We start from the raw sequence: 23,385 nt of genomic DNA, 5'->3' as shown, positions 1-23,385 counted from the left end.
CAGGCTCAGTTGATCCTCCTACCTCAGCCTCCAGAGAAACTGGGACTACAGGTTCACACCACCACACCCAGCTAATTTTTGTATTTTTTGTAGAGACAGGGTTTTGCCACATTGCCCAGGTTGGTCTTAAACTCTTGGGCTTAAGCAATCCACCTGCCTTGGCCTCCCAAAACGCTGGGATTACAGGGCTGAACGACTGCACTCTGCCTGAATGTTCTTTTTAAAACATAAACCAGATCTTATTATTTTCCTGGTTAAAACCCTACAGGGACTTCTCATCAAGCACCTGAATATGGCCTACCGTGGGTAAAGTATGTGTCAGCAAAGCCCAGAAGAGCGAGATGTCTGGTTAAATGGAGCATGGTAGAGATGAGAGAGAAAGAAACTAGCAGAGAAGGGTGGAAGGGGTGTTAGAAAATACCCAGAAGGACTCATGGCTGGACTACAAGAGGCTGAGAGAAATGTTTCTCTCTGGAGATTCTCTTTTTGGTAAAATGAGGATATTCTTACTTCTGAGGATTTCGGGGAAAGTTAAATGATGCAACTGGTGTGAGAGAGCCTAGTTCAGTATCTGTCACTTAGCAGGTGGTGGTAATGTTCGTTTATGTCATTGGGGAAAGTAGCTCAAAAGAGTCCCAAAACTAGCTCAAGAGATTCACAATCACCACTGGAAGCAAAGGAGATTCTTACTGTTTTCCATTGATGGCATTTTTAAATCTAGTGGCCTGGAATTTTTAAGCGCCCAATCAGGAATCTATTTTACCTTTTTTTTTTTTAACTTTTATTTTTATTTTTTGAGATGGAGTCTCGCTCTGTCACCAGGCTGGAGTGCAGTGGCGCAATCTCGGCTCACTGCAACCTCTGCCTCCCAGGTTCAAGCGATTCTCATGCCTCAGCCTCCTGAGTAGCTGGGATTAGAGGCAAGCGCCACCACACCTGGCTAATTTTTTGTAATTTTAGTAGAGACGGGGTTTCACCAAGTTGGCTAGGATACTCCTAATCTCCTGACCTCGTGATCTGCCCACCTAGGCCTCCTAAAGTGCTGGGATTACAGGCATGAGCCATCGCGCCTGGCCTATTTACCCTTTTAAAAGTAAGAATTATACACTAGGACCCCTAACATCAGGACAATGGTTAAGATGATGGACTTTGGAATCAAATTTGACATTGAATCAAGGTCCTCCACTTATAAGCTACAACACCATGGTCAAATTATTAAAACTCTTTGACCCTCAGTTTCATGCAGACTACCATACAGAATGAGTAAAAGAATTAAATAGACAATGATTATAAAGCACTTTGCATAGTATCTGAGACATGGGGAGTAAGTGCTCAGCAAATGGGGACTATCCAATGATGATGGTGGTGATGATGATGATGATGATGATGATGATGGTGATTAAGAATTGGGTTATCTTTTTAAAAAAATTTTTTTAGATACAGGGACTCACCCTGTCACCCAGGATGGAGTGCAGTGGTGCAATCATAGCTCACTGTAGACTCAAACTACTGGGCTCAGGCAGTTACCCACCTCAGCCTCCTGAGCAGCTGGGACTACAGACACATGTCCCCATACCTAGATAATGTTTTTATTTTTTATAGAGACTGCGTCTCACTATGTTGCCCAGGCTGGTCTTGAACTCCTGGACTCAAGCAATCCTCCTGTCTCAGCCTCCCAAAGTGCTGGGATTACAGATGTGAGTCACTGTGGCTGGGTGCCTGCCTGGGGTGAGATTTAAATTGGCCTTGTAAGCTAATAAAAAGTGAAGTCTATTCTGAGGGCAATGTGGAGTCATTGAAAGGTTCCCAGGAAGGAAAATAAAAATCCAAAATCATGTTATAGAAAGGTAACTCAGCCGGGCACCGTGGCTCATGCCTGTAGTCCCAGCACTTTGGGACTTTGCCGAGGCAAGCAGAGCACTTGAGGTCAGGAGTTCGAGACCAGCCTGGCCAACATGGCAAAACCCCATCTCTACTAAAAATACAAAAAAAAAAAAAAAAAAATTAGCCAAGGGCTGTGGCACACACCTGTAGGCCCAGCTACTTGGGAGGCTGAGGCACAAGAATCTCTTGAACCTAGGAGGCAGAGGCTGCAGTAAGCCAAGATCACACCACTGAACTCTAGCCTGGGGGTGACAGAGCAAGACTCTGTCCCAAAAAAAACCAAGAAAGGTAACTCTATTCAGTATTATACTGGAGTTTCCAGCCAGAGCAATTAGGCAAGAAAAAAATAAAAAACATCCATAGTGAAAAAGAAGTAAAACTATATTTGCAGATGAGATGATCTTGTATATATAGAAAATCCTAAAGAAACAAACAAAAATCTATTGGAATAAATGAGTTCAGCAAAGTTGCAAGATACAACATTAATATACAAAAATCAATTGTATTTCTATACAGTAGCAATGAATAATCTGAAAATGATAGCCAGGTATGGTGGCTCATGCCTGTAAATCCCAGCTGCCTGGGAGGCTGAGGCAGGAGAATTGCTTGAGCCCAGGAGGCGGAGGTTGCAGTGAGCCAAGATCCTGCCACTGCACTTCAGCCTGGGTGACAGAGTGAGACTCTGTCTCGGGGAAAAAAAAAAAAAAACTGAAAATGAAATTAAAAAATCAATTCCAGCCCAGCACAGTGGCTCACCTCTGTAACCCTAGCACTTTGGGAGGTCAAGTTGGGTTGATCGCTTGAGGTCAGGAGTTTGAGACCAGCCTGGGCAACATGGTGAAACCCTGTCTCTGCAAAAAAATGCAAAAATTAGCCAGGCATGGTGGAGTACACCCATAGTCCCAGCTCCTCAGGGGGCTAACGTGGGGAAATCACTTCAGCCCTCCAGGGCAGAGGTTACAGTGACCCCAGATTCTGCCACTGCACTCCAGCCTGGGTGACAGAATGAGACTGTCTCAAAAATAAAGAATAAAAAATATCAATTCCATTTACAATAACATCAAAAAGAAAAAATAGTTAAGAATAAATTTAATAGAAGTACAAGATTTGCAAATAAAAACTACAAAATATCATTGAAAGAAAGTAAAGAAGACCTAAACAAATGGAAAGACTTCTTATGTTCATGAATTGGAAGACTTAAGATTGTTAATATGGTAATACTCCCCAAATTGATCTACTGATTCAGTGCAATCCTTATTAGAATACCAGTTAGCTTCTTTGTATAAATTGACAAGCTGATTCTAAAATTCATATGGAATTTCCAGTAACTCAGAATAGCCAAATAATCTTAAAAATGAAGAACAAAGTTGGAAGACTCATGCTTCCTGATTTTTTTTTTTTTTTTGAGACAAGAGTCTTGCTCTGTTGCCCAGGCTGGAGTGCAATGGCGCGATCTCGGTTCACTGCAAGCTCTGCCTCCCAGGTTTGCCATTCTCCTGCCTCAGCCTCCCGAGTAGCTGGGACTACAGATGCCCGCCACCATGGCTGGCTAATTTTTTGTTTTTGTATTTTTAGTAGAGACAGGGTTTCACCGTGTTAGCCAGGATGGTCTTGATCTCCTGACCTCATGATCCACCTGCCTTGGCCTCCCGAAGTGCTGGGATTACAGGCTCCTGATTTTAAACTTACTACAAAGGTATAGTAGTCAAGATAGCATGGTACTAGTATAAAGAGAGACATATAAACCAATGGAATGTAATTGAGAGTTCAAACTAACTCTATACATTAATAGTCAATTGATTTTCAGCAAGGTTATGAAGATAATTCAATGGCAGAAAGAATAGTCTTTTCAACAGATGGTACTGTTGAACTACCATATTCACATGCAACTACATATTCACATGCAAAAGGATGAAGTTGAACCCTACGTCATACCAGATGCCAAAACTAGCTCAGAATGGATCCTTGACCTAAATGTAAAACTATAAAATTCTTAGAAGAATCTAAGAGTTGCTTAAGTATAAAACTCTGAGAAGAGGCTGGGTGCGGTGGCTCACGCCTGTAAACCCAGCACTTTGGGAGGTGGAGGTGGGTGAATCCCTAGGTCAGGAGATCGAGACCATCCTGGCTAACATGGTGAAACCCGTGTCTACTAAAAATACAGAAAAATTAGCCAGGTGTGGTGGCGGGTGCCTGTAGTCCCAGCTACTTGGGAGGCTGAGGCAGGAGAATGGCATGAACCTGGGAGGCGGAGCTTGCAGTGAGCTGAGATCGTGCCACTGCACTCCAGCCTGGGTGACAGAGTGAGACTCTGTCTCAAAAAAAAAAAAACAAAACAAAAAACCTCTAAGAAGAAAACATAGATGCAAACCATCTTTATTAGATGAGGCGATGATTTCTTAGATATAACACCAAAGCAGAGCAACAAAAGAAAAATTAGATAAACTGGATGTCATCAAAACTTCTGTACTTCGAAGGACACCATCCAGAAAGTGAAAAGACAATCCAAGGAATGGGAGAAAATATTTGCAAATCATATATCTGACAAGTGAATTCTAACCAGAATATATAAAGAACCCTTACAACTCAACAAGAAAAAGACAAATAAACCAGGCATGGTGGCTCACACCTGTAATCCCAGCACTTCGGGAGGCTGAGGCTGGAGAATACCTTGAAGCCAAGGAGTTCAAGACCAGCCTGGACAACATATCAAGACCGTCTCTTAAACAAAAAAAAATTAGCTAGGCATAGTGAGCCCAAGAGTTTGAGGCTGTAGTGAGCTATGATTGTGTCACTGCACTCCAGCCTGGGTGACAGACTGAGACCCTGTCTGTAAAAAAAATTAAAATTATGGCCTGGCACAGTGGCTCACACCTGTAGTCCCAGTACTTTGGGAGGCCGAGGCAGGCAGATCACTTGAGGTCAGTTTGAGACCAGCCTCTACTAAAGGGTGAAACCCTGCCTCTACTAAAAATATCAAAATGCCTGGAATCCCAGCTACTCGGGAGGCTGAGGCAGGAGAATCGCTTGAACCCGGGAGGCCGAGGCTGCAGTGAGCCGAGATCAGGCCACCGTACTCCAGCCTGGGTGACAGAGCGAGACTTTGTTGCAAAAAAAGAAAAAAATAGGGCCAGGTGCGGTGGCTCATGCCTGTAATCCCAGCACTTTGGGAGGCCGAGACAGGCAGATCACCTGAGGTCAGGAGTTAGAGACCAGCCTGGCCAACATGATGAAAACCTGCCTCTACTATAAATACAAAAGAACTAGCTGAGTGTGGTGGTGCATGTGCCTGTAATCCCAGCTACTCGGGAGGCTGAGGCAGGAGAATCACTGGAACCTGCGAGGCAGAGGTTGCAGTGAGCCAAGATCGTGCCACTGCACTCCAGCCTGGTGACTGAGCAAGACTCTGTCTAAAAATAAATAAATAAATAAAAACATTTAAAGAAAAATATTATTTGGACTATTGTGGGGAAATAAACTGTAGATCAACAAGGGCAGAAACTGGTAAAACAAATATAAGATTATTGCAATAATCCAGATATGATGATGGCTTGGTGGTGAGAGGTGGTAAGAAGTGGTCAGATTCTGTACATATTGAAGGTAGAGCACACCAGATTTGCTAAAGGATTAAGGATGAGGTATGAGAGGAAGAAAAGGATCACGGATGATGCCAGGGATTTTGCCTGAGCAACTGGATTGATGAAATTGTTTTTTACTGAGATGAGTAAGACTATGGAAGAAGCCAATTTAAAGAGAATATCGGGAATTTGGCCTTTGACTAAATTTGATACACTTTTAGATATCCAAGTTGAAATGTCAAGGATGCGGTTGGAATAAGAGTCTGGAGTTCAGGGGAGAGGCCTGGGTTGGTGATATAAATTTGGGTGTCATTAGCATATGGAGGCATTTAAAGCCATGAGATTGGGTGAGACTGTCCAAGTGTCTATAATAAAACCCAAGAAGTCCAACTACCAAGCCCTGGGCCACTCCAATGTTAGGACTCAGGGAAATTAACAGGAACTAGTAAAGGAGACCAAAGAAAGAGCAGCTGAGCTTAGAGGAAAACCAGGAGAGTATGATGTCTGTCCTTGAGCCAAATGAGCAACGTGTTTCAGGAAGGAGCAAGGAAGGAAGGAGTGAGAAAGCATGTCAAATCTTATCAAAGAGCTAGTTAGATGAGGATTGCAATTAATATCCAGAGTTAGCAATGTGGAAGTCTTTGGTGACCTTGGTAATCGTTTCAGGGGAAGGTGAAAGAAAAGTATAATTAGAGGAGGCTCGAGAGAGAATGAAAAGAGAGGACTTGGAGTCAAGAAAAACAGATAATTCTCTAGAAATGTCTAGCTGAAATGAAGAGCAGAGAAATGGTGTGATACCTAGTAAGGGATACAGAGTCAAGAGAGGTTTCTTTTCTTAAGGTGAGCAATAATGCAGCATTTTTTAGAAAGTGAACGGAATGATCTGGTAGAAGAGGAATCACTGATGATACAAGCAAGAGAGGGAATTGCTGGAGTGCAGGGGAAAGAATTGGCTTTGAGAATACCGAAGAGGGCTGAGTATGTGGGCATGGATGCAGGTGGATGGGTTATCTGCTGAGAGGGAGGAAAAAGGAGAGGATATGAAAAGTTTGAAAAAAGTTACGAAATAAGCATTTAGGAAAAGTGGATGGACTTGAAAATGTAGTATGATTCCCAGGTAGCACTAAAAGCCCACTTGAGGTCAGTGGCGATGAATTTTAAGAGTCCAGTTGACACAGTTGTGGGTTTTTCTTCATCCACTTTCCCAAAGGCAGAGAGTAGGTAGAGTTAGATTGTGCAGGGTAGGGATCTTGTGAAGCAAAATGAGAATGCAAGAGGAGGCAAGAGAGAAGAGGACCTATCAAGGGAGTGATTTTAACACTGGACCTTGGAATTTAGGTGGGTAAAAAGGGAAGTGAGGACACAAGATAGTTGAGGAATGGTGAAGAGATATTAGGATCACTGGATTATAAGGCCCAGGAAGGGATCAGAGAAGTGTTGGAGTCAGGGTGTTGGAAGGAGTGAGCTGAGAAACAGGAGATTTAGAAAGATAAGTAAAATTATTGTTAGATTATTATTAATAATTGGTAATTATTAAATGGTAATTGGTAATTAATTGGTAATAATTGGTAATTATTAATTGGTAATTAATAAATGGTAGATATTTATTAATAACTGGAAGCAACCTCTAAAAAAATCATAGTATTAAGACCCAGTTCATGCCCTCTAAGTGCTCACTCTGTGATGGGAAAGACAAGACAGGATGAAATAAATATTAAAGAGAAGTACATGCTGCTGGGTGTAGTGGCTCACGCCTGTAATCCTTGTACTTTGGAAGGCTGAGGTGGGTGGATTGGCTGAGCTCAGGAGTTCGAGACCAGCCTGGGCAACATGGTGAAACCCCATCTCTACTAAAAAAAATACAAAAAATTAGCTGGTCGTGGTGGTGCATGCCTGTAGTCCCAGCTACTCTGGAGGCTGAGGCAGGAGAATCACTTGAATCCAGGAGGCGGAGGTTTTGGTGAGTGGAAATTGCACCACTGCACTCCAGCCTGGGCAACAGAGCAAGACTCTGTCTCAAAAAAAAAAAAAAAGAAAGAAAGAAAGAAAGAAAAAGAAAAGAAAAAAAAAAGAGGGAAGTAGATGAAATGGCTGTGGGAGTCAAAAGGAATCTGCGAGTAAACGTAAGGGTCAGATCAAGGAAAGCCTCCAAAGCAGGTGGCATTTGAATCGAGCCTCAAAATGGAGCGAATGCAGCACATGGCCTGAATAAATGTTCACAGTTACACCATTGCAATGAGTGCTCAGAAAACAGAGGTTGGAGTGCAGGGTGGGAGCTATGGCAGGACATGAGACTAAAAAATTATCTGGAACAGGCAAGGGATTTTTGAATGCCAGGCTAATGCCTGGGCATTTTTTTTTCTTTTGTTTTTTCTTTTTTCTTTCTTTTTTTTTTTTTTTTTGCAGAGGAATAGATAATACTGAGGTTAGGGGTTAGAGGTTATTATTCTAAATAATTGATGCTGACTGGGCGCAGTGGCTCACACGTGTAATCCCAGCACTTTGGGAGGCCGAGGCAGGTGGATCATGAGGTCAGGAGTTCGAGACTAGCCTGACCAACATGGTGAAACCCCATCTCTACTAAAAATATAAAAACTAGCGGGGAGTGGTGGCACATGCTGTAGTCCCAGCTACTCAGGAGGCTGAGGCACAAGAATCACTTGAACCCGGGAGGAGGAGTTTGCAGTGAGCTGAGATCGTGCCACTGCACTCCAGCCTGGGCGATAGAGTGAGACTACATCTCAAAAAAAAAAATGCTCCCGGCTGTTTATCATGTTATGAAGTCATACTGGTTTTTTTGTTTTGAACAGTCTAGTAATTTTATTCTCCATCATGTCCTTAAGTCATATTAGGGAAGTTTTATGCTTTGGATTTTCTGATTGTCTTTTTAAGATCATCTCCCCTCTATGGCAATGATAATGTTGTTTCTTTCCAAATAATGTTCTGTCACATGCTCATTCACTTTTTTTTCCCAAATGGCCTTCAACTTCATCCCCTGATGTTGGTAGGAAAGTCTAAGATCCCTCAGCAGTCTGAAGCTCCTCTCAGAAAGGGGCGAGGAGTGGGTTGGATAGGATCAGAACTATGCTGTCCAGGGCATTCAGACCCGTTGAAGTGGATAAGAATTAAAGGTGAACAGTCAGATCCTCCCAGGGAGAGGAAGCTACAAGAGACACAGCCTCACAACTGTGTTGTCACAGTGTTTTCAGAACTCAGTACCAATACCAGTGATGGGGCCATGCTTTTTGCAAGTGACGTTTATTATGTCATTTGAAAATATCAGAATCTCTCTCTTCACAGGCTAGCCAGATAAGTATTGAAACCATTAATTTCTCTACCATGTCACTGTGTCTTTGGGCAAGCCCCTTCTCTCCTCTGGACCCAGGGTCCTGCCTATAAAACGAAGGGGCTCTATTCATCCTCCTCTAGGATCCCTTTCAATTCTGACAGGCTCTAGTTTTTCTGTTATCAGTTATTCTTTATTAAACTTACAGTATGTGCCAGCTTTTTTCAAGATGTGAGACCCTCTCACCCTCTTACTCCTCTCCTCAACCCCCTGTTATAACTTATCTTGGGCTGTTCTTGTTTAAAACATTTGGAAAAAGTGGTGTGTTCACGGGACCTTTATTTGCCCTAAGACATTTGAGGGTAAATCATGTGAAGGTCTTTGTTTTCTTCCAGCAGCCAAAACAATAAAACCACCAAATTGCGTGCAGCATCATTTTCTACTGCCCTCAAGTGGTGGTGGCCCAAATGTCTTTTCCTGGTTGCAGTTTAAGGAATAAAACATGTTTTCAGAAGAGCTCTAGGCATCTAGGAGAGGGTAGGAGAGTCATAGAGTCACAAAGGGCCTGAGGTGGAAAGGCCCTTACAGGATGTCTGATCTAAGCCCCTCGTCTTGAAAGGGAGAGACTGAAGTCCACCTTGGTTCTCTGATCAGTGAACAAACCTAGTTTCTTCTATCTTTAAAGAGCTATTTTATGACCCTGACTCTATTTCTGGCTCCATTTCTCTGCTCCCATTCACAGTGAAATTTTCTAAAGAGTTATCTCCATACTGTTTCTATTTCTTCATCTATGCTTTATTATTATTATTACTTTTTATTTTTTTAAAAAAACAAAATAATAATCTCACTCTGTCGCCCAGGCTGGAGTGCATTGGGCTGATGTTGGCTCATTTCAGCCTCTGCCTATGGGTTCAAGTGATTCTCCTGCCTCAGCCTCCCAAGTAGCTGGGACTATAGGAGGATGCCACCACACCTGGCTAATTTTTATATTTTTAGTAGAGACAGAGTTTCACCATGTTGGCCAGGCTGGTCTCGAACTCTTGACCTCAAATGTTAACCCCCCGCCCCGCCGCCCTTGTCTACCAAAGTGCTGGGATTACAGGCATGAACCACCGTGCCCACCCTTACACTTTATTTTTTAACTTTTTACTTTGAAATAATCTCAAACTTGCAGAAGAGCTGCAGAAATATTACAAAGAATTCCCAGATGCCCCAGAAGTTCTCATGTGTGGGCATATGCCTACATGCGTATACATGGATATGTATATTTTTTCCTGAGCCATTTGAATTGCAGTAGTTACCCCTAATACCTTAAATATTTCAGTGTGTATTTTCTGAGAAAAGGACATTCTCTTATATACCTACATACCCACTCAGTATGACAATCAAATCCAGAAATTTTAAATTGACATAGTGCTTATATACAGTCCATACTCAAATTTCACTAATTGGCCTGATAATGTCCTATATAGCAGTATTTTCCCCCATCAGGTTCTGATCCAGTGCCTGATCCAGGTAATGCATTATACTTAACTGTCATGACTTTTTAAAAGGTTTTTTTTCTTTCAATTATTATTTTTTAGAAAGAGGATCGCGCTCTGTCACCCAGGCTGGAGGGCAGTGGTTCAATTACAGCTCACTTACAACCTTGAATTCCTGGGCTCAAGCGATCCTCCCACCCCTGCTTCCAGACTAGCTAGCTAGTACCGCAGGCACGCACCACTATGCCTGGCTAATTTTTTTAAAAATTATTTTTGTAGAGGTGGGGTCTCGTTATGTTGCCCAGACTGGCCTGTAATTCCTAGCCTCAAAGTGATCTTCCTGTCTCTGCTTCCCAAAGTGCTGGAATTTCAGGTGTGAGCCACCACACCTAGCCTGTTATAACTCTTTAGTGTCCTTTAATCTAGAATAGTTCCCTAGTCTTTCACTATTATTCACGATATTCACATTTTTAAAGAGTACTGGCCAGGTGTTCTGTAGTGTCTCCCCCTGTTTGGCTTTGTCTCATGTTTTCTCATGAAGGGATTTACATATTTTTCCAGGCAGAAATACTAGTTATATGATGTTGTGTCCTTCTCAGTGCATCATATGGGGAGAAACATGGTGTCACTTGGTCCCATTATTGATGGTGTTCACTTTGATCAGTGGATTAAGGTGGTATCTACCAGATTTCTTCACTGTAGAGTATTTTTTCCTGTGTAAGTAATGGTAATCTGTAGAGAGGGACTTTGAAACTATGTAAATATCCTGTTCCTCTTCAAACTTTTGCCCAATGGTTTCAACACTCATTGATAATTCTTGTCTGAATCAATTACTGTGATAGTTGCAAACTGGTGATTTTCTACTTCTATCATTCCATCTACATTTCTTAGTTGGCATTCTACTGTAAGCAAGAAGGTTTCCTTCTCTCTAATTATTATGATGAGTATAAACTAATGTATTCTTAATTTATTTAATGAGTTATAAACCATTACCCTTATTATTTTTTAAATGTTCAACTTGTCCCAGGTTTGGCCAATGAGAGCCTCTTCAAACTAGCTCCTGTGTCCTTTTGACATGTCTTCATCACTTTTTTTTAACACCTCCTTGCTTTCTGGCATAATAAGATGTTCCAGGCTTATCTTGTACTTTCACTGCCTAGTCCTGAAAATCAGCCATTTCTCCAAAGAGCTACTCTTTAGTGGGGAATGGTATTTAGAAACCAAGATTTGGGCATCAGATGTGCTCATTCCTATTGGAGTGTAATTGCTTCTAGGCCATTTTAGTAAACAGAGCCAAAGGGGAAAAATAGTAACCTAATTTTGTTTAATTATTATTATAATTATTTTTAACAGAGACAGGGTCTCACTCTGTTGCCCAGACTGGAGTGCAGTGATGCTATCATAGCTCACTGCAGATATGAACTCCTGAGATCACCTCAGCCCCTGGAATAGGCTAGGACTGCACGCCACTACACTCAGCTAATATTTTTAAATTCTTTATAGAGATGGGGTCTCACTATGTTGCCCAGGCTGGTCTCAATCTCCTGGCCTCAAGTGAACCTCCTATTTTGGCCTCCCAAAGTGCTGGGATTACAAGCATGAGCCACTGCACCCAGCTCTGGTCAACCATTTTAAATTAAGAATTCGTTACTGATACTTTAATTCCAATTTAACACCACAGGGTTCTTTCTCCTATTCCTTATTTGCATCTCCCTTTTCCCACAGTAAGAACTCTGGTTCTCAACAACATCAATGTCTTTATTCATTTGTTTAAAATTATGATATAGGCTGGGCATGGTGGCTCATGCCTGTAATCTCAGCACTTTGGGAGGCCAAGACAGGCAAATCACTTGAGGTCAGGAGTTCGAGGCCAGCCTGGCCAACATGGCGAAACCCCATCTCTACTAAAAAATACAAAATTTAGCCGGGCATGGTGGTGCATGCCTGTAATCCCAGCTACTAGGGAGACTGAGGCAGGAGAATCGCTTGAACCTTGGAGGCAGAGGTTGCAGTGAGCCAAGATCACGCCACTGCACTCCAGCCTGGGCAACAGAGCACGACTCCATCTCAAAAATAAATAAATAAATAAATAAATAAACAAGATAGACACAAAATAGAATTGTTACATCCATTCTGCTAACAAAAACAATCTACTAAACAGGGTTCAAGATTTGTTTGCAGTTTTGTTTTGTTTTTAGACAAAAGCTGTATATTCAAGTACTATGTGCAAAAGTATTTAGATTCATTTTTTTTCCTTCAGAGTGATTATATTACTTATTTAAATATAGTTTGGTTCACTTGTTTCTGTTTATATTCAGTTTTAGGATCCCTTCCATTCTTGTTTATTTAATTCCGTTTTTAAATATGTAAAGGTAAACATTGTCACAAAATTAAAATCTATACAAAAGGCATATGGAATGCTTCACAGATGTGTCATCCTTGTGTAGGAGTCAAGCCAATTTTCTCTGTATTGTTCCTTTTTTTTTTTGTAAATATGCTGTCAAAGCAAGCACAACTCTAATTCATTCTTCAACTTATTTAATTCTTACTTAGACCACCCACTTCACTGACCCTACTCCTGCCAAGATCATCAGTGACCAATATTTTCCTTAGTCTTATTTGACCTTTCCACTCAGCTGACCTCTCCAATTTTCTTGAAACCCTCTCGTCTCTTAGTTTTTGTGATACCACGTTCTTCTGATTTACTCTCTCTTCGCAGGTCTGTCCTCACTCTCTTTGTCTATTCCACCACCCTAAAATCCTCTGGACTCTTCTTGGCTCTCTTCACTTCTCTCTGCAGACTCTCTTCCTAGATGATCTCAACTATTTCTTTGTCTTCAAATGCTGATCATGCTAATGACTTCCAAATTTACATCTTTATCCCAGACCTCTCTTCTGGTCTCCAAAATGTGTAACCAACTGTCTAATAGACATCCACTTGGATATCTTAAGACATCTCAGGTTTAACATATCTAAAATAGAACTCCTAATTTCCCTGCCAAACCTACTTCGCCGCGAGTCCTAATCTCTGTAAATGTCACTTCCATCCCCCTGGTTACTCTAGCCAGAAACTTAGAAGTTATTCTTGATTCTTCCATTTTCCTCAACCCCCATGTCCAGTCCATCTGCAAAATATGAAAATTTTGCCTCCAAAATTATGTCAAATTAGTCCATTTTCTCTGTGTCTACCACCATCACTTCACTCGTCATCTCTTACCCAGGCTACTTATAAGCCTCATAACTGGCCTCCCCTCACCTATTCTTTACCCTCTTCCTTTTATGCCCCCACATTCATTCTCCATACACCAGCTACAATGACCTTTCTAAAAACAAAATAATAATACGAACTTACATTTATTAGTGTCTATTATGTGCCAGGAACTGTTTTACATGTATCTAATCTATACAACAACTCCATGAAGTAAAACCCAAATCTACCTCAATTTTACAGATAAGGAAACTAGGGCAGAGAGAGATTGAGAAATTTGCCCGAGGTCACACAGCCTTGGGCACACAGCCAGTAAATGGTAGAACTTAGGTTTGAACCCAGGTTGACTTCTTAGCCTTCAAGCTTATCTGCCACACTATGCTAGATCATGTCACTACCTAGCATCAAATATTTGATGGCTTCTCACTACACTGGAACTAAATTCCCAACTCCTTACCAAGGCCTAGAGAGGCCTGTGTGATCTATCGTCTGCCTGTATCTCCAAACTCATCTCATGCTTCCTTTTCTTTTCCTTTGCTCCATCCACATGGCTTTCACACCACAACCCCCATCATCTTCCTTGAACATGATAAGCTCTTTCCTGCCAGCAGGCCTTAAACATCCTCTATCTCAAGTATTCTTCTTTTTTTCTTTTAAATCCCCTATTCTGAGAAATGTCAAATATTGTTTTCTCTGATCTTCACACAGCTGGATCCTTCTCATTCTTCAGGTCTCATTTTAATTTTCTGTCCAGAGAGACTCTCCCTCCCATTGCTTTTTAAAATTATTATTTTAAAATTTTTTTTTAAAGCTGGACACCATTAATTAGAATCATGCTATTTCTTAAGTAGGTCCCTCCCTACTCCTGCCAAGATCATCAGTGACCCTCCCTGATATGTTCCATCTTGGCCCCATATTTGTTTTCTTCTTAGCCTTTAAAACAATTTGTTAGCCGGGCGCGGTGGCTCATGCCTGTAATCCCAGCACTTTAGGAGGCCGAGGTGGGCAGATCACGAGGTCAAGAGAGCAAGACCATCCTGGCCAACATTGTGAAACCCCGTCTCTACTAAAAAAATAAAAATTAGCTGGGCGTGGTGGCGCACGCCTACAGTCCCAGCTACTCAGGAGGCTGAGGCAGGAGAATCACTTGAACCTGGGAGGTGGAGGTTGCAGTGGGCCAAGATAGCACCACTGCACTCCAGCCTGGCCGCAGAGCAAGACTGTGTCTCAAAAAAAAAAAAATTTTTTTGTTGGCCAGGTGTGGTGGCTCACGCCTGTAATCCAGCACTTTGGGAGGTCAAGGTGGGCAAATCACTTGAGGTCAGGAATTCCAGACCAGCCTGGCCAACATGGTGAAACCCCGTCTCTACTAAAAATACAAAAATTAGCCAGGTGGGGTGGTGGGCGTCTGTAATCCCAGCTACTTGGGAGGCTGAGGCAGGAGAATTGCTTGAACCTGGGAGGTGGAGGCTGCAGTCAGCCAAGATAGCGCCACTGCACTCCAGCCTAGGCAACAGAATGAGACTCCATCTCAAAAAAAAAACAAACAAAAAAATTACCCAGGCATGGTGGCGTGCACCTGCAATCCCAGCTATTCAGGAGGCTGAGGCAGGAGAATCGCTTGAACCTGAGAGGCAGAGGTTGCAGTGAGCCAAGATCATGCTATTGCACTCCAGCCTAGGCAACAGAGTGAGACTCTGTCTCAAAAAAAATTGTAATTATTTATTTGTTTGTTTGCTTGTTTGTCTCTCTTCCCCACTAAAATTAAGTGTTGTGAAGGCAGAGGCTGAGTCTTAGTCACTTTCATTATGTTCAGAGCCAAACACAGTTTCCAGCTCATAGAAGGAACTCTAGAAATATCTGTTGTCTATCCATATATTATCTTTTCTACTTCATAGATCTGTTCATTCATAATTTCTGCTTCTTTATCACTTTGGTTTGTCATCATCTACACTCCATCTCCTCCCACACATACCCCTACTCAAACTCATGGCCTCTCTCTTTACATCCTGTTAGTCATAGTTTTTATTGCTGCTAATTGCCTCAATCACCTCATGCTGCCTGATTCAAATTCCTGACAGAGAAATATTGATTTGTCCAACTCATATTTTAGGAGCCAAGACACATTTGTAGGTCATTGGCAAGCCCATGGGTTGCTTGCCTTTGGGTCATATTCCCAGTCTTAGTCCAGAAGCTGTGTTAGAGAAGGCTGTGGGTGGGGATGGTCAGCATAATGCTGCCTTTCTGCAAGGATGAGGATGTAGCAGGCTTGGTGACTGATATTTGAGCAAAAGTTGTTGCAGCAGAAGCAACAAATAGTTAACCAGGCCTCACTTAAGGGCTGGGCTTCCCAGTAGTTGCTCTCTGGGAGGAAGGTCTCAGGTTATGGTCGAGTCCAGTTTACTCTCCCTCTGGGGAGAATAGTAAACACAAATTGAAAGCACTCACATTTACCCAGCCTTTTTTTTTTTATTTTTTGAGACAGGGTCTGGCTCTGTCACCCAGGCTGAAGTGCAGTGGCACGATCTTAGGTCACTGCAACCTCCACCTCCCAGGCTCAAGCCATCCTCCCACCTCAGCCTCTTGTGTATCTAGGATTACAGGCGTGTGTCACCATGCCCAGCTAGTTTTTGAATTTTTAGTAGAGATGGGGTTTCACCACGTTGCCCAGGCTGGTCTCAAACTGCTGAGCTCAAAGCAGTCCATCCACCTTGGCCTCCCAAAGTGCTGGGATTACAGGCTTAAACCACTGCACCTGGCATATACAGCCTTTCTAAAATTGCAAAAAGAGCATTTTTATCCATCTGCATTTATACCTCCAGTGAGGTAAAGAGTAGTTTCCATTTAACAAATAATAAAACTGAGGCTGGGAAGATAGAGTGCTATGCCTAAGGTCCCACACACACTGAGTAAGAGTCATCATTACATCCCAGATCTCTAGACTCCCACGCAAGGTCTCCTTTCACTATACATATCTTGTTGCCCTCATTTCCTACCTGGGACTTTAATCTTGAATCACAGCTCAAGGGATTTTTAAGGGCAACCATTTGAATGGCCAGTGAAAAGTTCTAAAACAGCTTGATGATAATTGAAGTTTCCTATAAGTCAGCACTCGATAGGTAGGTTCTATGGGCTCTGGGCTCCCAGTATAATTATCAAGTGTCTAAGAATTTATGGAATAATTACCATGTGCCAGGCACTCTACTTTATACATACTCTCTCAATTCAACCTCACAACATGCATATAAGGTATATGTTATTATAATCCCAACTTTACAGATGAGGACACTGAAACTTAAGAAACTAGGTCACTGGACCAAAGTTCAAAATCTAGTAAATGCAGTGCTGGAATCCTAACTCAGGTCTGTCTGACTCCAAAGCCCACCTCCCTTTTCATGATCAGCTTGATTTTGTCACTTGATTTATGTGAACTTCCACTTCCTTATCGGTAAAATGGGGATATCAGGGCCTAATTCATGGGATTATTGTAGGTTTATGAACAATCACATAGAGGGCAAACCTATTTCAGTAAACAGAGCAGATATACACTATCTTTCAGTACAGTCTGAAACTAAATCCTTCATGTGTGAAAAGAAGCAGAATTATCAACTCCAGGTGCCTGTAAGAAACAGGATTTTTCTTGTGAGACTGTAATCCTGGGGCAAGGATTCCTGGTCCAAATTCTGAAAACATAAGGCCTGGAGAGAAATAACCATTTCTCCAAGGAAACAGATCAATTTATTGTATCTCAGAGATGAGAAAGAACGTGCACTTAAACTAGTCTTAATGCATCAGGATGGAAATTAGTAAATGCCCAATAAAGAGATTTGAATTTGTGTCTGATAAACTTGAGATCTTCTCCTAGGCCAAGGCCTTTTGCATATAATCTTCTTAATCCTACCATAACTCTAAGAGGCAGGTCTTCTTACAACCTCCATTTTTCAGGCAAGTACTTTGAGACTCAGAGAGGTTTTTTTGTTTTTTTTGAGACGGAGTCTCACTCTGGCCCCCGGACTGGAGTGCAGTGGCGCGATCTCAGCTCACTGCAACCTTCACCTCCTGGGTTCAATCGATTCTCCTGCCTCAGCCTCCTGGGTAGCTGGGACTACAGGCACGTGCCACCATGCCTGGCTAATTTTTTGTATTTTTAGTAGAGACGGGATTTCACCGTGTTAGCCAGGGTGGTCTTGATCTCCTGACCTCGTGATCCACCCGCCTCAGCCTCCTAAAGTGCTGGGATTACAAGCGTGAGCCACTGCGCCCTGCCTCAACTTTGAGGCTCAGAGAGTTTCAGTGACCTGGCAAAAGTCACACATCTAACTCAAAGCAGAGAAGAAACTGGAGCCAAGCTTTCAGCTGTGTGCAGTCTGGCCAGTCTGCTAGTAAGTTAGCTGCCTCAGCACTGTAGACCTCTTTGGATGGAAACTGACTCCTAGGTCAAACATAGTGCTGACATCATGCCCACTCATTATTCTCAAGAAATGAAAATCAATTCTACGTCCATCAGCACACTTTAGGGAGAATGCTGGCTAGGACAATACTTCCCTTGCAGCATTATAGATAAATACCAACACCTAAACAAATGTCAATAATACCATGTGATGAATGCAAGAGTGACAATAATGACTAAACTTTGCGTAGCACTTGATGATTCACAAGGAACATTCATATCTGTTACCCAATTTGCTGTTCATATCACCTCTTGGAGATAGGTATTATCATTGCCATTTCACAGATGAAGAAACTGAGGCTCAAAGGAGTTTATTTCATATGAGAGAAGATGTGAAGCTAGCTGTGGTGGCACACACCTGTAACCCCAGCTACTTGGGAGGTTGAGGCAGAAGGATTACTTGAACCAGGAGCTTGACAGTTCAAAAGTTTGAGTCCAGCCTGGGCAACATAGTAAGACTGAATCTCTGAAGGAAAAAAAAAGAAAGATGTGGACATATACCATTTTACGATCTCTTAGCCTCCATTTCCCCTTCTTTTGGGACTGGTACTCTGTGTTTCCTTTGAAGATCAAATACCCCTTGCTTCAGCAACATTGATTTGATCAGCGTGAACACATAACACTTGACTTTTTGAGAATCAAGCTTGGAACTTTTGTGTAGGCTTTTGTTCAAACTGTTGAGAGGGAGAAGCTCTCTTAAGCCCATGGGTGTGAGTCTGAAGTTAAGGACTACCACCATAAGGAAAAAAAATTATGTATAAATTTTAAACCAGCAGAAGATAATTCAGCCTATTCAATGGAAAGCAGAAATGGAGATTAAAAATAAAAAAAGAATGTAGAGTAAATGGAGGATAGAACTAAATCTTAATATATAATAATAACATTAAATGTAAAAAAGTGAATCTCACCAATTGGATTTTTAAAAATTACATCCAACAGTAAACTAACTTTAAGAGACATGCTTTTTTTTTTTTTTTTTTTTTTTTTTTTTTTTGAGATGGAGTTTCACTCTGTCACCCAGGCTGGAGTGCAGTGGCTTGATCTCGGCTCACTGCAACATCCACCTCCCAGACTCAAGCAATTCTCCTGCCTCAGCCTCCCAAGTAGCTGGGATTACAGGTGCCCACCACCACTCCTGGCTAATTTTTGTATTTTTAGTAGAGACAGGGTTTCACCATGTTGGCCAGGCTTGTCTCAAACTCTTGACCTCAAGTGATCTGCCTGCCTTGGCCTCCCAATGTGCTGGGATTACAGGCGTGAGCCACCACATCCGACCCAGAGACATACTTAAAGAGATAGATTAAAAATAAAAAGAAAGATAAACCAGGCAAATGTGAACTGGGTTGCGATCTTATTATCTGTCAAAGAGGAATTTTAGTTTCAGAAGATGAGATGGAAAGTCATTATTTTTTCTTAAAAGGAACAATAGACAAATACATAGATACAACAGGCAAAACACACAGATGCACCTAATCATACAGTCTTAAAATATACAGAACTCAACCTGGACAAACATGGCAAAACTCTGTCACTACTAAAAATAAAAAATAAAAAAATTATCCAGGCGTGGTGGCATACACCTGTAGTCCCAGCTACAGTCCCACCTGTTTCAAAAAATAAACATAACTGAGCCAGGTGCAGTGGCTCACACCTATAATCCCAGTGCTTTGGGAGGCTGAGGTGAGAGGATAACTTAAGGCCAGGAGTTCAAGACAAGCACCATAGCAAGACCACATCTCTATAAAAAATAAAATAAAAATTTACCAGCATGGTGGAACAATTCTGTAGTCCCAGCTACTCAGGAGGCTGAGGTGAGAGGATCGCCTGAGCACAGGAGTTTGAGGCCAGAGTGAGCCATGATCATGCCACTGTATTCCAGCTACACACAAACAAACACACACACAAAACAACTGCAGAGAAAAATCAAGAGATGCTTAATTATAGCTGAAGACTTTAACATCCCTCTCTCAGAAACTGATGTATCAAGGCTTGAATAGTATAATTACCATATGTCAACAATTCTACATCGTATAAGAGTAGACTCTAGGAGGGTTAAAAACATAATAAATGTGAAAAGCTAACAAAGAAAAATATGAGATAATTATAGTTTGTGACTGAAAAGGAAAGGCAAAACTTCAAATGCACAAACTGTAAGACAATTTTTTTTGAGACAGGGTCTCACTTTGTCACCCAGACTGGAGTGCAGTGGCGCAATCTCAGCTCACTGCAGCCTCAACCTCCTGGGCTCAAGCGATCCTCTCACCTCAGCCCCCAAGTAGCTGGGACTACAGGTATCAGCCACCATGCTCGGCTAATTTGTTGTGTTTATTGTAGAGATGGGGTTTCACCATGTTGCCCAGGCTGGTCTCGAATTCCTGAGCGCAAGTGATCTGCCTGCCTTGGCCTCCCAAAGTGCTAGGATTACAGGTGTGAGCCACCACACCAGGACTATAAGACAAAAATATTGATGAATATAATGACATTAAAATTAAGAATTTCTGTTCAACAAAGAAGATTGTTGAACAAAATAACTAGATAAAAGACAACATGGCTGGGTGCGATGGCTCACGCCTGTAATCCCAGCACTTTGGGATGCCGAGGCGGGTGGATCACGAGGTCAGGAGATCGAGACCATCCTGGCTAACACGGTGAAACCCTGTCTCTACTAAAAATACAAAAAATTAGCTAGGCGTGGTGAAGGGCACCTATAGTCCCAGCTACTCAGGAAGCTGAGGCAGGAGAATGGCATGAACCCGGGAGGCAGAGCTTGCAGTGAGCCAAGATCGTGCCACTGCACTCCAGCCTGGGCGACAGAGCCAGACTCTGTCTCAAAAAAAAAAAAAAAAAACCACAACATAACTAGATAAGAGAATGGGAGAATATGTTCAAAATACGCAACACACAAAACTGGTAAATAAATAAGAGGGCAGCAACCCTTAGGAAAAAATAAAAGCAAAACATACAAATAGTTGGCATGAACATTATCACCAAAAAAAGAGAGAAAAAGATATAAACAGAGAGGAATTCCAAAAATCAAAAGGCATATGAAGAGATGCCCAAAGTACCACAGAAATGCTAATTAAATCAGCAACGTACTATCCTTTTACCTCTACTAGCTACAGAAATTAGAATGCTTGATAATGCCAGCTGGTGGAGTTGTGGGGATGCTGGAACTCTGGTGGGCGTATGGACTGGTACAGCCATTGTGGATCACAATCTGACATGAAGTATGCAAATTCAGAACTCATACACTCTATGAGCTTGCAGTTAGACTCCTGGGATATATCCCAAAGAAATTCTTATGCAGGCACATAGGGGTTCTGCATTAAAATATTTATTGTGTGCTATTTACGGTCATAGGGATTCAAAGGCAACCTAGTTATCATATGGAGAGGAGATAGCTAAAATGTGGTAGATGTTGTATTGTAAAATATTATGCAACAATCAAAAGCAATGGATTAGATGCATACACAGCAAGATGAAGGCATTTTAAAACAGTGCTCAGTGAAAAATATGAAGAAAAAATGCGATTAAAATATTATGCTATTTGCAGAAATTAAAAATGTATTAATACAAAACAAAAATTCACTTTTTATAAGAACAGATACAAATAAAAATAACAGACGCTTTAAATAAAACTTAATTATCTAAGTGGGAAACAGAAAAGGAATAAAAGAGAAAAAAAATGGACAAATAGGTAGGGCACGGTGGTTCACCTGTGAATCCCAGCACTTTGGGAGGCCAAGGCAGGTGGATCACTTGAGCCGAGGAGTTTGAAACCAGCCTGAGCAACATGGCGAAACCCCATCTCTACTAAAAATACAAAAATTAGCTGGGCATGGTGGTGTGCAGCTGTAGCTATAGTCCCAGCTACTTGGGAGGCTGAGGTAGGAGGATTGCCTTGAACCCAGGAGGTCAAAGCTGCAGGGAGCCAAGATTGCACTACTACACTCCAGCCTGGATGACAGAGTGAGATCCTATCTCAAATATATATATATATATATAAATAAAATAAAATAAAATTTAGAAGTGACATTGTCACTAACCAAAGATGATAAAGTACCATGTACTAAGTAATATGATTAATTAAATCCTCAAAACTGGAAGGAAATACAATAATATTGTATATTATACAATAATAATACTAACTTTCTTCCTAATACATATGTTGACTCCAGATTTCTACACTGAATACCTATTAATGTTCAAAATTAAATTTACAATCATAATTAAAAAAAATCATCTGGAGGAGTATGGTTCAGTCGCAGTATGGTGGTGTTCAAAAGATGTGTCCTGGAAAGAAACACAAAAAATTTCGATCTATGTGCAGAATGGGTAGAATTATGCATGCATTTTTTTCTTGTTAAAATTACAATTTCTTTTTGTTTGTTTTGGGTTTTTTTATTTTGATTTTTTATAGAGACAGAGTCTTGCTGTGTTGCCCAGGTTGGTCTTGAACTCCTGGGCTCAAGTGATCCTCCTGCCTTGGCCTCCTAAGTGCTGAGATTACATGTGTGAGCCACCACACCCAGCCTGGTTTTTATTTTATTTTATTTTTTTTGAGACAAGCTCTTGCTCTGTTGCATAGGCTGGAATGCAGTGGCATCATCTCAGCTCACTGAAGCCTCTATCTCCTGGGCTCAAGCGATCCTCTAACCTCAGGGTAGCTGGGACTACAAACATGCTCCAAGATGCCCAGCTGATTTTTAATTTTTTCGTGGAGATGGAGTTCCACTATGTTGCCCAGGCTGGTCTAGAACTCCTGGGCTCAAGTGATCCTCCTGCCTCGATCTCCCTCAGTCCTGGGATTACAGGTGTGGGCCACCATGCCTGGCATACCATAATTTCTGAAACAGTGTATGCACAGTCAATCAAAATAAAAGGCAAAAGAAAATTTATCAAAGGTGAGAGCAGCAGCTTTAAAAAATATTCAAATGAATCCTTACTGTAAACAAGGATTACAAAATCCTGCCTGAAAATATCTTCATCTGGTGATACTGAAAATATGTAACAATTGGTAGAGCATACATCTGAGCAATCAGAGCAGACATTTATAATAAACAATGCTCATATCAGACTGGCATCCCTAAAATATAAATCACCATCCACACCAGTCCTCCAGCCCCAAAACAAAATATTTAGCCTCAGCCCCTGAAGCTTAGCTCTTTTTCACAACAGGAAGACTCTCAGGCTGTAGAAATAGGTATAAAGTCAAGTTTTCCAAACCAGAATATTCCAAAGATTGTAAGGTCTAGAAACCACACCAGGCACCAGTTTACAGGGAGGAAGGAAGAAGTTCTTACTGCTGCTGCCTGACCTCACCACCCTACTTCCTGTCATCTGGTGCTCTGCTCTTTGACTCTGAAATCTGGTCCACACATCCCCTTCTCCTTTGGGCAGACTCGTGCATTCTTTTTTGTTTTTAACCTTCCCCCAAAGATGCACACTCATGCATTCTTTAAGAGCCGCCTCAAAACTCACTTCCTTCATGAAGTCTT

General features: G+C 41.7%; 1 protein-coding gene and 1 non-coding gene across 2 annotated transcripts in view; one reads left to right on the top strand and one right to left on the bottom strand.

Annotated features, from left to right (window-relative positions):
- OSBPL9 (oxysterol binding protein like 9) overlaps nt 1-23,385 on the top strand; it is a 275,275-nt gene that overhangs the window by 7,164 nt on the left and 244,726 nt on the right. The window lies entirely within an intron of this gene.
- On the bottom strand, nt 12,636-12,742 carry LOC112438381 (U6 spliceosomal RNA). The gene has a single exon (XR_003026813.2). It is a non-coding gene; the product is annotated as a U6 spliceosomal RNA (small nuclear RNA).

The sequence above is a fragment of the Pan paniscus genome, chromosome 1 (genome assembly GCF_029289425.2).
Source record: "Pan paniscus chromosome 1, NHGRI_mPanPan1-v2.0_pri, whole genome shotgun sequence".
Lineage (NCBI taxonomy): Eukaryota > Metazoa > Chordata > Mammalia > Primates > Hominidae > Pan > Pan paniscus.
The sequence above is the reverse complement of the archived record's forward strand: the minus strand, read 5'-3'. Positions and strand labels throughout refer to the sequence as shown.